General features: G+C 38.4%; 1 pseudogene; it reads left to right on the top strand.

Annotated features, from left to right (window-relative positions):
- Window positions 1-8,093: 8,093 nt before the first annotated feature.
- On the top strand, window positions 8,094-12,169 carry LOC115978705 (annotated as a pseudogene).
- The last annotated feature ends 5,333 nt before the right edge of the window (window positions 12,170-17,502 follow it).

The following is a 17,502-nucleotide window of genomic DNA, read 5'->3' as shown; positions in this document are numbered from 1 at the left end:
TACAGGTTGATGCCGTTTGGCATCAAAAATGCTAGGGCAACTAACCAAAGGATGGCCACAGCCTTTTTACATGATATGATGCATAATGAGGTAGAGGTTTATGTTAATGATATGATATTGAAATCCAAGGATAAAGAAAGCTACATCATAAGTTGAGGAAGTTCTTCAAGAGGATTAAAGAGTATAGGCTAAGATTGAACCCACAAAAGTGTACCTTTGGAGTTACTGCCGGAAAATTGCTACACTTCCTAGTGAGTGATAGAGGGATAGAAGTTGACCCATCCAAGATCAAAGCCATATTGGAGATGCCTCCACCCAAAAGTGAGAAAGAGATAAGGGGTTTCTTAGGTCAATTACAATACATTAGTAGATTCATTACCAAGCTCACCTTTACTTGTGAGCCCATCTTCAAACTCCTAAGGAAGAATGAACCATATACATGGAACGATGAGTGCCAAAAAGCCTTTGAACTTATTAAGAAATACCTCCTCCACTTACCTATCCTAGTGCCTCCACAACATGGAAAAGCCTTACTCCTATACCTCTCCATCATTGAGGATGCGGTTGAAAGTATGCTTGCATAAGAAGATGATGACAAGAATGAGAGGGTCATATACTACTTGAGCAAGAGATTCCATGATTATAAGACTACGTACACCCCCATAGAAAAGTCATGCTTTGCACTTATTTGAGCCGTACAGAAATTGAGACATATCATCTTACTTTTCCAAATATAGGTGGTAGCAAGAATGGACCCATTGAAGTATCTCTTTGAGAAACCCACTTTGAGTGGAAGTTTGTCAAGATGGTTGATCTTATTGACAGAATTCAATTTGAAGTATGTGGCTAGAAAAACTATCAAAGGGAACTTCGTGTCAGATTTCTGTGCCAAAAATCCTATGAAGGGGGAAGATGGTAAAGAAGACTTTCCAGATGAGGAAATTTTGAATGTTGAGTTAGGGATACGGAAAAATGTACTTTGACGGAGTCGTAAACCAATATGGGAATGGAATAAGAATACTCTTGATCACACCCAAGAGATCTCACATACCGTTGGCAATCAAGTTGAACTTTGAAGCAACAAATAACATGGCTGAATATGAGGTTTGTATTGCCGAAATGGAAGCTCTTTGAGAATTAAGGGTAAAAGAGGCTGAAGTCTTTGGAGATTCAACTTTGGTTATAGCCCAAATGCAAAAAAAAAAAAAAAAAAAAAAAAAAAAAAGAAGGTGAAGGAGGAACACTTGAAGCCTTATCAACAATACTTGGAGAACTTGACTAAGACCTTTGACAAGATTGGGTACACAATCATCCTTAGAGATCAAAATCAATTTGCGGATGCCTTAGCTACCTTAGACTTCATTGTTGAAATACTCGAAGGAGTGTGGGCACAACCCTTAGAGATTGAGCAAAGTTATGAGGAAGTGCACAAAGGGAAGACCGAAGCTTCAGTAATAACAGTAGAGGAAGAGGAAGTACCATGGTACTATGACATCATGAAGTTCTTGGAAATAGGGGCATATCTGGATGGTGTCGACAAGAGAAAATGCCATTCCATTAGGATGTTGGCAACACAATACATCCTATGTGGAGGAAAACTCTATAGAAGGTCCTACGATGGTGTACACCTTCGTTACTTAAAGAAGGAAGAAGTTGAGAAGGTAATGGAAGAAGTTCATAAAGGGATTTGTGGCCCTCATATGAATGGAAGAATGTTAGCCAAGAAAATCCTAAGGATAAGGTACTATTGGAATACGATGGAGACCAATTGTGTGGACTATGTGAAAAGTTGCCATGATTGTCAGACACATGCCAACTTGAACTATCTACTAACTAGTGAGTTGTATAGCATGACTTCTCCATGGACATTCTCAGTTTGGGGCATAGATTTCATTCGAAGGATAGCTCCTAAGGCTTCAAATGGGCATGATTACATTCTGGTGGCAATTGACTACTTCACCAAGTAGGTGGAAACAACCTTCTACTCCGTATTGAAGGCTAAATATGCGGCTCGGTTTTTAGAAAACAATATCATATGCCAGTTTAGGGTATCCCAAGAGATCATCTCTAATAATGGTTCCCACTTTAAGGGTGAAGTTCGAGGGTCATGGAAGAATATGGCATTGAGTATCAAAAGTCTTCACCGTATCGACCATAAGTTAATAGGGTAGTAGAAGCAGCTAATAAGAATGTGAAGAATATCCTAGCCAATATGGTAGTGACATACAATGATTGGGCAGAAAAGCTTTCATTTGCCTTATGGGGTTATATAACTTCTATCTGGACATCGACTAGGGCAACACCTTACTCTTTGGTTTATGGTAGTGAGGTTGTGCTTCCTATTGAGGTGGAGATACAATCTTTGAAAGTATTGGTGGAAACCAAGGTCCTAGAAGAGGATTGGTCTTAGGCAAGATATGAACAATTGGCTTTGATAGATGAGAATAGGGCTATGACACAACATCATGCACAAGGATATGAAAAAAGGATTGCTAGAGCATTCAACGAGAAAGTGAAACCGAGACACCATAAATAAAGGGACTTGGTCCTAAAGGTGCTTAGAGATGAGACTTTTGATCCAAGAGGAAAGATGAAGCCTAGGTCATTTATCACTAAGAAGATCATGTTTGGAGGTGCTACAAGGATCATAGATTTGGATGGGGAAGAGATTCCTCACCCAATTAATATGGATAGACTTCGAAAATACCACATTTAAAAAAAAAAAAAAAAAAAAAAAAAACCTGATAAGTTGAAAACCCGTAAGGATGGCCTAGGCAAAAATTCAACCAAAAGAACCCTGCTAGATTGAATACCCGAAAGGGCGATGTTGGTACCGTATTTTGTCCGCCCTTGATTTACGTGTTGAACCTCGAAAAATCCAAAAATATTATTTTCTCTCCGTGGGGCCACAAGAACGTCTAGAATGACGTGGCGCAACCCGTTTGGACACTAGAGCACCCAAAGTTCCTTTTTCAATTAAAATGACCAAAATGCCCCTAGTCAACCCTGGGTTGACCGAAAGTCAAACAAAGTCAAAATCCCCTCAAAACAAAACCTTTCATAGTTTTAAATCAAATAAGAGCTTTTCAGAGATTTTTGGTAACTTTGACCAAGTTTGACTTGGAGTTTACTCTCGGCGGGCCCTAGAAACCCTAATTTTGATCCAACAGTCAGAATGGGTTGAAACCAATGGCATTGCAAAGATTATCAAATTCTCAGTCCAAGGACTATTCATGGGTCAAAATCAGAGTTAGAACAGTTGAGATATCATGAAATCGGGCTAATGCACTAATCGATGCACCAATAAGTTCTAGGAGCCATAACTTTTGATCCGACCATTGGATTTTCAAGTTCCATACCTTTTTAGAAACAAAAATTCAAGATCTTTCTAGGGGTGTCAAGATCAACCCGATCTAAGACCATTTGATTGTGGCGGCCCTTGTAGGGCCACAATTCTCAGTCCAATGACTATACACGTGTCGAAATCAGAGTTAGAACGATCGAGATATCATGAAAACCGGGCCAACGCATCGATTGATGCACCTCTAACTTCTGGAGCCATAACTTTTGATCTGACCATTGGATTTTCAAGTTCCATACCTTTTTAGAAACAGGAAGTCAAGATGTTTCCAGGGGTGTTAAGATCAACCCGATCCGAGACCATTTGAAGGTGGTGGCCCTCCAAGGGCCACTACCTCGTAAAGCGTGCACATCCAAGCCCCTTGATTCTTCCTTCTTCACCAAAAATATAAGGTATTGTTCTTAAACCCAATCTTCTTCTCCTTGGTTCTATGCTTTGGATTTGGCGTTTAGGGGTGTGGATGTAGCTTTTTAGCTACTATCCACACCCCTAATTTTGTAGATCTTTTTCTAGCATTTATCTTGCTCTTTTTGCCTTAATAACATGATTTATTGCTTTATCTAGCATGTTTCTTGCTTTACCTTGCTTCTAGCATGTTCTTGGTTTATTTCTATGTGCTTCCATGTTTGTTTACATGTTAGTTACCTTTTTCTTATATGTTTTATGCTTTGTGCCATGTTTTCTATGTTTAGATCCTTCTTTCTTATGTGTTGGTGTTTGGGTCTACATACTCACATGATTGATATCACATGCTTGATATCATGTCTATGTCTATGGTTATGCATTGATATGAGCCAAGCGGCTATGTTCAGTAGATTTAGGGGTCTAGCCTCTCCCATTTGGTTATGTACTCTTTTAAGCCCCTTTCCTTCCTCCCTCCTTTCTCTTTTTGATAGGTTGTATTAGGTATATCATTCCATGTACCATTTGTCCTCATCTCTAGAGTATGGTGACCCATGTTTACTTTCCTGCACCTATATTTTGGGCCATGCTCTAAGGATGTAGGCATTTACTTTCTTGCTCTGTGTGCTTGCATTGTGCATGATGTATGTGTGTGTGCATGTATACCTGCTCGCCCCTTCCGGTGTGATTGTCATAGTCCATATAACCTAAGGTAAAGCGATGCCTAATTTCCATCGCGAAAGTAAGGTGACATGTCGCCGGATTTTCACCGTGGAAATCTGGTAGTTTGCCTGAATGCCTTAGAAAAGTATAGATTGGGACCATACACATTCAAAAGCCAAACCTTCAATCCCCCCATGCATGCAAAGTCTCAGAAGCCAATGCCAAAAGCATGTTTTTTACTACCAATCTCCAAAAATTAAGGTTTTATCAAAACAAAGGACTATCCTTGGACAGACGTTGTCGGGTGCCTAACACCTTCCCCATATGTAACCAAACTTCTGGACTCAAGAATCAAGATTTTTTGCAATCCACATTAGATCAGGAAAAATTCCATTTTTCTTAGTCTAGGATTGGTAATAAAATTAACTAGAAATAGGTGACCAACCACACCTTAGAAAGCCCAATGATTGGTAGCGACTTCATTTACCTTTAGTAATCACCAAAAATTTGGCCAAGATTCCTGCCGTACCTCCAAAGGTAGACAAACATCCTCCTCCATCGAGAGAGAGAGAGAGAGAAAGCACCCGAAGCATCACGCAAACCACACCAACTATCGAGAGGGGCCTCCAACAAGCCCCGCGCACGCGGGAGCGCTGCCATGGCAGGTGGTCAAACAAAGGCCGAACGGCGTTTTCCAACCGTTTGAGGCCTGGGTGTTGACAGGCAGTCTAGGCAAAAGTTAGGAGAAAAGAACATGGGCGTGGCGAAAATTCCCAGAAGGGATGTCATAGGCAAAAGTAATATGGCAAAGGAAAAAGAAAAGAAAAGAAAAAATAAATAAGATGACAATAAGCAAATATAATGAAAAAGTGATTCCCTCATTGCTCAAATTAAAAGATAATAAGATTATTTTCATAGGGGATTTGGAACATTTCAATCCTTTACTAAATTAAAAAACAAAAACATAAGAATCGTAAAAGTGCAGAAAAGTAAAATATGGGGCATATTAGGGTGGTCACTCAGTCTTCCTTACTTTCTTGCTAGTCCTCATGTAAGCTTTTGCATCCCTCAGAATCCACTTCATGTCATCCTCCAACCATTGCTTGTACCTCGCAATGGGAAAGATGTATTGAGGTGGAACAATGTCTCTCGTCACACTACGATATGGCCAGGCCTCACTAATCCTATCCAAGATCCTATCAGTGAACACCTCAGTGTGGAAGGCACCTTCATCATTAGGAGCTCCTTGATGTTCTCCAAATTGCCTTGAGATACGACAAGTGGAGTAGTATGAGCAGTAACGAAGTCCAACCAAAAGCACACAACAATCCTTGCAACAACTATGGACCATGCTTGAGATGTGCCACCACTCCACGACCCATTGAATGTCAGTCTCCTTGATATGACCCATAAGCTCCATGTACGCCTCAAAGCTCATTTCATTTTGATGAAGCTGGCAGTCCCTAAGATGCCTTAGGAGGTTGAAGCAACCGAAGCCTCTCTTGTAGCCATATCTAAAAAGAGAGAGAGAGAGGGAGAAAAAAAGAGAGAGAAGGAGAAGAAGAGAAGAAAAAGAAAGAAAGAAAAAAAAATAGAGAGCATGAGTGAGAAAAAATAAAAACAATAATGAAAGACAATATATGGTGCCTCGATGGCTTGAAAACCGAAAGGCAACCCATGCAAGATTATAGGAATCCCACTAGGTTAAGAACCTAGGCAAAAGATAGTGATTATACCTGACAAAGAAAAGGCTCATCCACCCTAATTTGATAGTAGGGAAAGACACAAGAAAGACCATAAGGGATGATGGTGATGGAGATCAAGGAACCACTTCGAAGGATCTCGTTCAAGTACCAATTGGGTCGGTTACAAGAGCACAAGCAAAGAAGTTCAAGGATGTACTCAACGGACTCATCCAAGAGTTATGGGCTCAAGCAAACTCGTGGAGGCCCATTGAGCATGATCCACGTGGGCAACAAAAAATCGTCACCTTGATTCAAGTTCTAGAAGGATCCGGTCAAGGCTAAGAATTGACATGAAATATTTTGGGTCTATGTAAAAAACGTTATTCTAGGTTTAGGTGATTTATTTCCTTGTTTTTAGGTGCATTTAATGCTTTTTAGGTCAAACTTTATTCCTAATATGGTTAGGTATCAATTAGGAGTTATTTTAGAATATATTTTCTTGTCTGTCATGTTTTAAGGAGCCCTTAAATAGTCATCTACGTCTATAAACGTTTTTCAGATATTATTGATAAAACTTGTGAGGTTTATTCTCTTTGGTTCATTGAAGAACTACTCGAACTTATCGGGAATTCCCGTGGCGTTCATCTCGACTTATCAAATGGAGTTTCCACCACCGTTTGTGGCGTCTTCCTTATACCAAGGTTCTTGTTTGTCATAAACAACGGGTCGAGGTCTCCCATTTGAATCTGTCCATAGAACGATCTTGGGTTCCCTTTCGTTGTTGGGTCTCGTTATTCTTGACGGGGTTCACATCATTTGGTATCAGAGCAAGGTTTCTAGTTCAGGTTTGCCTATCCTTTAACATATTTATCTCTTCTTAACCGAATTTCCTTTACCCTATCTGTTCAATCTTTGTTTGTCTTGTTGATGTCTAAACTATTGGTCTGGTCTCACATCTCTTAGTTATTTCGAAATCTTATTTCATTATTCTCAAAAGCTAGTTGCTGATCATAAAAAAAAATAATAATAATAATAAAAAAAAAAAAAAGACTCGAAGAAGAAGGAAAAAAAAAATCACTATTTTGTGCTTCCAAAATTCCAAAACTGCCATATTCCTTCTAATTCTAATCTGAAAATTTTCATATTCCTTACGTTCAAATTTGAGATTCCTTGATTAGTTCTTTGTGAATTGTTGCTGAAAATTTTGAGTTGTTTGTTTAGTTTCAAAAGAACTGAAAGAGAATTATCGAGTGGAAAAAGGCAAGAGTGGTGAGAACATCAGAGGGTAAAAGCCATATTATTTTGAGTGAAACACGAGTGGAGAGTGATCCACATTCTTGAGTGTAAACACGTAAGGGAGTGATTTGTGAGGTTCCTTTTTTTTCCTTTTTTCTTCTAACCTTTGTTTTGCAACAATCATGTCTCACGATAGTGGTAAGAGCATTACCGAAGATGATACAAAATTGGCTGATCCGAAAGCATTTTGGAAGGCCATGATGAGTGAGATGAGGTGTGTGATGAAGATGGATATGACACAGGTTCACAAACGGATAGATCAGATGGAGAATAGATGTGAGGAGCAACCACAAAACGGTCGTAATTTGCATAGAAGGGAAAGAGTTCCACCGAGGGAGGAGGATAAAGAGCGTTATGGGTCTAGTTTTGATGAAGAAGAAGATCGGGATTCCATTGTTAGCAATAGGAGACCTGGAGGAAGATTTAGAGAAGCTAGGAATCGCGAAGATAACAACTTGGGTGGTATTAAGATGAAGATTCCGTCCTTTCAAGGTAGGTCTGATCCTGAGGCATATCTTGAGTGGGAGAAGAAGATGGAGTTCGTGTTTGATTACCACAATTACTCCGAGACAAAGAAGGTAAAATTAGCCGTGATTGAATTTTCTGAATATGCTATTACTTGGTGGGATCAACTTGTGATAAACAGGAGGCGAAATAGAGAACACCCAATACACACATGGGAGGAGATGAAAGTAGTGATGAGAAAGCGATTCGTTCCAAGTTACTACTACCAAAAGTTGTACAAAAAGTTACAAGGTCTTAGACAAGGGAGTCAAAGCGTAGAGGACTACTACAAGGAGATGGAGATTGCTATGATCCGTGCTAATGTAGAGGAGGATCGGGAGGCTACAATGGCTAGATTTTTGCTTGGCTTAAACCGGGAGATCCATGATAAGGTAGAGATGCAGCATTATGTGGAATTGGAAGATATGGTGCATATGGCTATCAAAGTGGAACAACAACTCAAGAGAGGGAATGGGACATGTGCAGGCCATAACTCTAGTTCTATCTCTTGGAAATCGAGTCATGCTAAGCCGCTGGACAAGTCACAAACACCTAAACCCGAGCCCAAGTCCACGACCACCAGCCACGTTCCTCAAGGTAAAACCGAAGCCTCTACCTCTAGGAATCGTGATATTAAATGTTTTAGATGTTAAGGCAGGGGCCACATAGCAAGTCAATGTCCAAACAAGCAAGTCATGGTGTTGCAAGCCAATGGTGAAATTGTGACCGATGATGAAGATTCCGACACCGACGACATGCCGCCATTAGAGGATGTTTCCGAGGAGGAGTATTTAGCCCCTGGCGCATTGACATTGGTGGCGAGGAGAGCATTGAGCTTGCAAGCAAAAGGAGTTGATGAAATACAGCGGGAGAACATCTTTCACACTAGGTGCTACGTTAAAGACAAGGTATGTAGTGTGATTATTGATGGTGGTAGTGGTACTAATGTTGCAAGCACAATTATGGTGGAGAAATTGGGATTGCCCATGGTAAAGCACCCTAGACTGTACAAGTTGCAATGGCTAAATGATAGTGGTGAGATCAGGGTGAACAAGCAAGTGTTAGTTGCATTTCGAATCGATAAATACGAAGATGAGGAGTTGCCTGATATAGTACCGATGCAAGTGGGACACTTATTGCTAAGGCCTCCATGGCAGTTCGATAGGCAAGTGAAGCATGATGGCTTTACGAACAAGTACTCTTTTGTACTTAATCAACGATCAATCACTCTTGTACCATTGACACCGCAGCAAGTATACAAGGATCAAGTAAGATTACAAAAGGAGAGTGATCAAAAGAAAGAGAGTGAGCAAAAGAAAAAGAGTGAAAATCAAAGAGAGGCCGAGAAAAATGAGGGAGAAAAAGAAAATCAAAGTTCGGCCCTTGAGAGAAAATCAGAGAGAAAACAAAAGAATTTCTATGCGAAAGTGAGTGAGATCAAGCGAGCAATGTTTTCAAATAAGCCGATGATTGTACTTTTGTACAAAGAGGCACTTTTAAACACTAACGAACTTGACCTTGCTTTGCCTAGTTCTATTGTTTCTCTTTTGCAGGAGTACGAGGATGTCTTCCCCGAGGAAACACCATATGGGTTACCTCCAAACTGAGGGACTGAACATCAAATTGATTTTGTTCCCGGTGAAACCATTCCAAACCGACCAGCTTATAGAAGCAATCCCGAGGAGACAAAAGAGCTTCAACGGCAGGTAAGTGAATTGTTGGAGAAAGGGCACGTGAGGGAGAGCATGAGCCCATGTGCAATTCCGGTCTTACTTGTACCTAAGAAGGATGGGACGTGGAGAATGTGCCTTGATTGCCGAGCCATCAACAACATAACGGTAAAGTATCGTCATCCTATCCCACGCTTAGATGATATGTTAGATGAGCTGTATGGTTCTTGCATATTTTCTAAGATTGATTTAAAAAGTGGTTATCATCAAATTAGGATAAAAGAAGGAGATGAATGGAAAACCACCTTTAAAACAAAATATGGTTTGTATGAATGGTTAGTTATGCCTTTTGGTTTGACCAATGCTCCAAGCACTTTTATGAGACTTATGAACCATGTTTTGCGTGCATTTATAGGCAGATTTGTTGTTGTCTATTTTGATGATATACTCATTTATAGCAAAAACATAGACGATCATGTAGTACATTTGAAATCCGTTTTAGATGTGCTAAGGAAAGAAAGGTTGTTTGCTAATTTAAAGAAGTGCACTTTTTTCACCGATAAGCTTGTATTTTTGGGATTTGTTGCTAGTGCACAAGGTATACAGGTTGATGAAGAGAAGGTACGTGCAATCCAAGATTGGCTGAGTCCCACAAGTATGGGTAAGGTTTGTAGTTTTCATGGACTTGCTAGTTTCTACCGGCGGTTCGTGAAGGACTTCAGTAGCTTAGCCGCACCGCTTACCTAAGTGATCAAGAAGAACATTGGATTTCGGTGGGGAGAAGAACAAGAGAAGGCATTTCAATTAATCAAAGAGAAGCTGACTAACACACCTTTGTTGTCTTTGCCCAACTTTTCTAAAACGTTTAAAATTGAATGTGATGCTTCAAGTATTGGTATAGGAGCCGTTTTTATGCAAGAAGGATGACCAATTGCTTACTTCAGCGAGAAACTCAGCGGGGTAGCCTTAAACTACCCAACTTATCACAAGGAGTTGTATGCATTGGTTCGGGCTTTAGAGACGTGGCAGCACTACCTATGGCCTAAGGAGTTTGTGATTCACACCGATCATGAGTCCTTGAAACACTTGAAGGGCCAACACAAGCTAAACAAAAGGCATGCGCGATGGGTGGAGTTCATAGAGATGTTTCCATACATCATTCGGTACAAGCAAGGTAAGGAGAATGTAGTCGCCGATGCACTTTCTCGCAGGTATGCCTTACTCTCCACACTTGATGCAAAATTGCTTGGTTTTGAACACATTAAAGAATTATATGTTGAAGACCACGAATTTTGTGAGGAATATCAAGCTTGTGAGAAAATCGCCTCTGGTAATTTTTTTAAGCTTGATGGATTCCTATTTCGAGAAAATAAGTTATGCGTGCCTAATTGTTCTATGAGGGAGTTATTAGTGCAGGAATCACATGGTGGGGGATTAATGGGACATTTTGGAGTTGCAAAGACTTTAGCTATTTTGCAAGAACACTTCTATTGGCCTCACATGAAACGAGATGTCGAACGGATTTGTGGTAGATGTGTCACATGTAGGCAAGCTAAATCGAAAGTGCAGCCCAACGGTTTGTATACTCCTTTACCAATTCCTAGTGAGCCTTGGATTGATATTTCAATGGATTTTGTGTTAGGATTGCCTAGGACTAAATGTGGAAGAGATTCAATTTTTGTGGTCGTGGATAGATTTTCTAAAATGGCACATTTTATTCCATGTCACAAAACGGATGACGCTTCACATGTTGCTGATTTGTTCTTTAGAGAGATTGTGAGATTACATGGCATGCCTAGGATAATTGTTTCGGATAGAGATGCTAAGTTCTTGAGCTATTTTTGGAAGACTTTGTGGTGTAAGCTAGGTACTAAGCTATTGTTTTCCACTACTTGTCATCCACAAACTGATGGTCAAACTGAAGTAGTAAATAGGACTTTGTCTACTCTATTGAGGGCAATCATTAGAAAGAACATCAAAACATGGGAAGAATGTTTACCACATGTTGAGTTTGCATATAATAGAGCTGTTCATTCTGCTACAAATTTTCGCCATTTGAAATTGTGTATGGCTTTAATCCTTTAACTCCATTGGATTTATCTCCTTTACCTTTGACGGAGCACGTTAATTTAGATGGCAAAAAGAAAGCTGACTTTGTGAAGCAGATTCATGAGAAAGCAAGACTCAACATTGAGCGAAGAACGGAGCAATATGCCACACAAGCCAATAAAGGACATCGCAAACTGGTTTTTGAACCCGGAGATTGGGTTTGGCTGCATATGAGAAAAGAAAGATTCCCGGCGAAAAGATGTTCTAAATTGCTCCCAAGAGGAGATGGTCCCTTCCAAGTCCTCGAGCGTATCAATGACAACCCTTACAAGCTAGATTTACCTGGTAAGTACGATGTAAGTGCCACTTTTAATGTTAATAATTTGAGTCCTTTTGATGTAAGTGATGATTTGAGGGCAAATCCTTTTCAAGAGGAAGGGAATGATGGAGATCAAGGCACCGCTTCGAAGGATCTCGTTCAAGTACCAATTGGGCTGGTTACAAGAGCACGAGCAAAGAAGTTCAAGGATGTACTCAACGGACTCATCCAAGAGTTATGGGCTCAAGCAAACTCGTGGAGGCCCATTGAGCATGGTCCACGTGGGCAACAAAAAATCGTCACCTTGATTCAAGTTCTAGAATGATCTAGTCAAGGCTAAGAATTGACATGAAATATTTTGGGTCTATGTAAAAAACGTTATTCTAGGTTTAGGTGATTTATTTCCTTGTTTTTAGGTGCATTTAATGCTTTTTAGGTCAAACTTTATTCCTAATATGGTTAGGTATCAATTAGGAGTTATTTTAGAATATATTTTCTTGTCTGTCAAGTTTTAAGGAGCCCTTAAATAGTCATCTACGCCTGTAAACGTTTTTCAGATATTATTGATAAAACTTGTGAGGTTTATTCTCTTTGGTTCTTTGAAGAACTACTCGAACTTATCAGGAATTCCCATGGCGTTCATCTCGACTTATCAAACGGAGTTTCCACTACCGTTTGTGGCATCTTCCTTATACCGAGGTTCTTGTTTGTCATAAACAACGGGTCGAGGTCTCCCATTTGAATCTGTCCATAGAACGATCTTGGGTTCCCTTTCGTTGTTGGGTCTCGTTATTCTTGACGGGGTTCACATAAGATGGAATCCTTGAAATTGGGACCAAGCCTCCTAATCCAAGCTAAGACATCAATATGAGAGTTTTTGCCATTGCAGGACCTCAAAAAAGGGCTTTCTGAGTTGAAAATATGTTGGTGAAGGTTTTGGACTCAAACGGCTACTTTTATACTTAAGTAGGATGGTTAGAGTTTCTTCTGATTCATGGCTTACATATGTAAGGTCAACCTTGCGTACGCAAGGTCAAAGCTGTGTATGCAGGCCCATCCCCACATATGCATAGCACGTGGCAGAAGCTCATTCTCCCCTGTTTTGAGCATAGTTTTTCACTCCAAAGCATTCCTACTTTACAATAGAAATTTTTCCCTAAAAACAAATAAATCCATTAAAGACTTAGGCTTACCAAAGCTTGTCTCTTTGTGCAATCCTCCAATGAAGATCTTCCTGCGTTTCACAAAAAAACAAACAAATATCACAAAAAGTTGGAGAAACCCCACAAAAAACAGATCAAAACCCAAATAGGAAATCATAAAAAGATCCAAAATTTGGCATCAAGCTTCTATTTTTCCCATCGATTTTCTTGGAAACCAAACAGCAAATCAAGAGAGAGAAAGATATGAACTCGGGACTGGCACCATCACCAAAGTGTGGGTTAAGAAAAAAAAAATTAAGAAAAGTAGAGAACAGACTGGCAGTGATAGCTGGGGACGGTGGTGACAATTGGGGACGGTGATGAGACCTTGGACCTGTGGTGAATGCTTGGACCGACGGTGAGAGACAAAGAGCTTGGGCTGGCAGTGCTTAGGCGGCGGTGCTTGAGAGTGAGAAAGATTGAAAGTGAGTGAGACAAAGCCGTGTGACTGTGTAAGGTGTAAGACTGAGTGAGTGAGGCTGGCTATGCTGTGCTGTGACTATAAGTGTGCTTCTAGGAGGGTGAGGTGTTATGATTGAGTGTGCTTCTGTGAGGATGAGGTGTGAGCTGAAATGAGGGTTAGGGTTTGTTTATATATATATATAAGGGGTTTTTGGTAATTTCAGAATAAATGGGTGGAGTCTGGGTCTAGGTTCGGGCCAGGTTTTTGATAAACCCAGACCCAACCTAGACCCGCTTCAAGTTTTTTTTTAAAAACCCATACTCGACCCTATTCCTTATCGTGCTGGGTAAAACCTAGCCCGTTAGGGTCAGGCCAGGCTAGGTACCCATGGATCGGGCAGAAATTGTCATCCTTAATTTCACATTCATGTGAAAGTGTTGACAATTAATTGCATCCCATTACTTTTATAAAATTTAATATATTTATTTCACATATATGTGAAAGTGTTAACTGTTGATCTCTATGAGAGAGAGAGGGTGAGAGAGTTGGAGGTGTTACCGCATAAGGTAAGGTGAAAATTGTAGAGGCATTAAAGAGAACTTTTATTTATTTTGGTTATGGAGTAGAAGGCATTAAAGAGTAAGACTAATAGAAGAAAAAAAATAATATATATATATATATATATATATATATATATATATATATTTAATGGGTAGACTAAATGGTTGTATCCTACATGGGGAAACAAATAAAGGGAAAAAAATGAAATGAGCTTATTCTCCATGTAATTATTTTTTCTATTAATTTTTTTACATCAAGATGTAACTTATTTTATAATATCTATTATATATATTGTATGATTGTAAAATTGATAATTTATATTTTACCTTGGAAATGGAAAATCAGAGTTACTTTTGCAATGGTTGCACCAAACCTCATTTTAAGATTTAACTTTTTTGTTACACTTTGAGCATCCGATACGGTATCATCCAAAGTTTGTTTCAATATTTTTTGTTGTATGTGAATACAGTTTCCTACAATAGAAAAGAAAAAAAAATTACTTTTTTGTTAAGTTTATTGAAAACTAAATATATTATTAGTGTAACGTTATTGAAAAAAAAAATTAGAGTACCTGATCATCTGACTCCCATTCCAAGGATATTATTTGCTTGATTTTCCTTCTATTTATTTAATCTTTTTTCAAGTGGTATTTCCTTCAATTCGAGTATTTTCCACATTTCTTTCATGATAGAAGAAATTAATGTATTAGGATTTTTTTTTTTTTTAAATAATCGATTAGAGTAGATCAACAATCAATGAGAACCAAAAAAAAAACTTAAAATACAAAATTAAATCACATCAACCAAAAGTAGAGTTCTAAAAAATACAAAAATTTATCAACCTAAAGTAGAGATGCAAGAAAAATAAAAAAATAAAAAAAATAAAAACCAAGAGAGAGAGAGAGAGAGAGAGAGAGAGAGAGAGAGAGAGAGAGAACCTTTGTTTTTGTGATGGAAAAATATGCAAAGAATTGAAGAGAGAATGGCAAATTTATAGTAAAATGGTGTGAATAAGAAGAGACAAAATAAGGGAAAAATGAAGAGTGATATTAAAGTAGAGGGTAGTGGGGAGATGGAAAGGTATGGGAGGGAGAAAGTGTAAATATTTAAAAAATGAGTAAATGTTAAAAAGAATTATAAAAATTATAAAGAAATAGGGTAATGACGTGGATGCTGATGTGGCTCAACTGGAGCATAGCAACAATAAATGCTACGTTTCAGCTTTTAGATATATATAGATGATTAAATACACCAGTTTCTACTAACTTAAATATTTTGGACAATTGGTAATTTATTATGGTATCTCGACAGCACACACGTAAAATGGGGAGTATTAGATTAAATGATTAAATGATTAAATTTATTATTTTCTAATGGCTTAAGTTTTTTATATAATCGGTAATTTAATAACAAAAAAAAAAAAAACTCAAGATATTGTTGGGGGTACTTACTACTTTGTGCACAAATGACGGCTACATGCAAGACATTCATGTTGTTCCTTCCGCCATAGGAGCATTCTGGAACGGTTTCTATAATGTGAAGAGGAATTTTGTAAAATCCTCGATCGATCCACTGCTAAAAAGAGAGGGGATTCACCAAAATTATTTGTAAATGAAGCTAACTCTGGGTCTTCCCTAATTAGTAACTCCACAATGTCATAATGATAATTTCTTATAGCCTCATGCGGTGCTGTATTCTTCTCCAGATTTTTCATTCTTAGTAGCAAGTCCTTCATTACGACTTCTTGGTCTTTTGTACAAGTTATTAGACACATTGTCATGTCAAAGTGTCCTAAACTTGCTGCAATATGTAGTGCAGTGTTGCCTTTGCAATTTTCCATCTACAAAAGTGATGGCTGCAAATTGAGCACATTTTTCATGATCTCCACCTTCCCAGATTTTAAGGCCACCTGAAGGACAGAGTTCCCCCTCCGTGTCACCTGCTCGAGATTTAAATCTTCTTCTTCAAACAAACTTTCATTCCCAGAAATTGCAGCATTGAATAGTCCGGCATCAATTGCTACGAGTTTCTTCTTGAATCTTAAACCTTGCTCCTAAAGATAACCTTGTAGTTTGTAAATATATGTCAATCATCAAATCAATAAATCCTATAATATCACATATTATGGCTTTATATCTTGGTCAAATTAATTGAATTATATAAGGATCATTTAAATTTAATGTGACAAGTTTACAAATTATACGGGCAGCTGAGAAAAAACAAAAACAAAATGGTGAAATTTAAAATGCCTTCACTTCCTAGAAGTTAATTTTCTTATCAATTACATAGAAATCAGTATCTTTTGAGTTAGTGAATTTTCATTATACAAAACCCCTTATAATATTTTATTTTAATACAATTTAATAAAAAAATATTCTTCTAGAACACTCTGCCCACCCCTTTCTTTCAGAAAACACTCTCCTCCTCTTCTTCCCTCCTCTTATTTTTCTTCACTATTTTGGTCTCAGATTTGCCCCATGTTCACTAGATTTAAGCTTTTTCTCATCATTGGTTTTAGCTCAATTGGGTTTAAACCACAGGGCTCTTTGGTCTTTGCTCATTATGTGAAATGTTTAAGGGCAGTTTCTTTAGGCAAACTAAACATGAAATTTGAAGTTCAAAAATGGAGAAATTGGACAACAACATAAAAAAAAATGTGTGTAGACACTCAATTCTGCACACATGATTTAATCAAGGAGAATGACTTGAATGACCATCCATGTACCCCAAAAATCATGACTGCATTACATGCGTTATATCATTCATTACATATCATAAAAATGATCTTAAGGTTCTAACAGTCGCAATGGTGTGTCCGGTTTCTAAATTGAACCACCAGATCGAAAGATATTACATGATCAAGTTTGCACGGTCAACATGTATTATGTCTAGGTAGGTCGACCACACATGATCCATTTAATTTAATTCTGATTGATTAAACAATTAAAATTAATTAAATAATTTTGTGATTGGTTGATAATTAGTGTCTAAAATAGGGATGTATGCATAGGAATAAAAGGAATGATTGGATAACAATAAAATTGTGAATAATCTGAACTTTATCAAGATTTATTTTAGGGTATTTATCTACAAGATAATTGTTCTTAAAAAGCTTGAATTATTCAGAAAAGAGATTAAAAAATCATAGACAGAGGATGACAACACATCTAGGTGCAAGGACCAAATCAAAAAATCCTAGAAGGAGAGTCCAAATGGCACCCGAACACGAAAGACTGTTCAGCATCCAAGAGTACCATTCGGCACTTTTGGAGTGCCGAATTGGCCTCTTTTGGGCTTTGGCCCAACGCTCTTCAAGTGACGTTAAGGCACACCCTTTTCGATCTTTTCGCAGAAGGATGAGTCCCAATTCACATTATTTTTTGGAGTT

Source organism: Quercus lobata, chromosome 3 (assembly GCF_001633185.2).
Source record: "Quercus lobata isolate SW786 chromosome 3, ValleyOak3.0 Primary Assembly, whole genome shotgun sequence".
Classification (NCBI taxonomy): domain Eukaryota; kingdom Viridiplantae; phylum Streptophyta; class Magnoliopsida; order Fagales; family Fagaceae; genus Quercus; species Quercus lobata.
The sequence above is the reverse complement of the archived record's forward strand: the minus strand, read 5'-3'. Positions and strand labels throughout refer to the sequence as shown.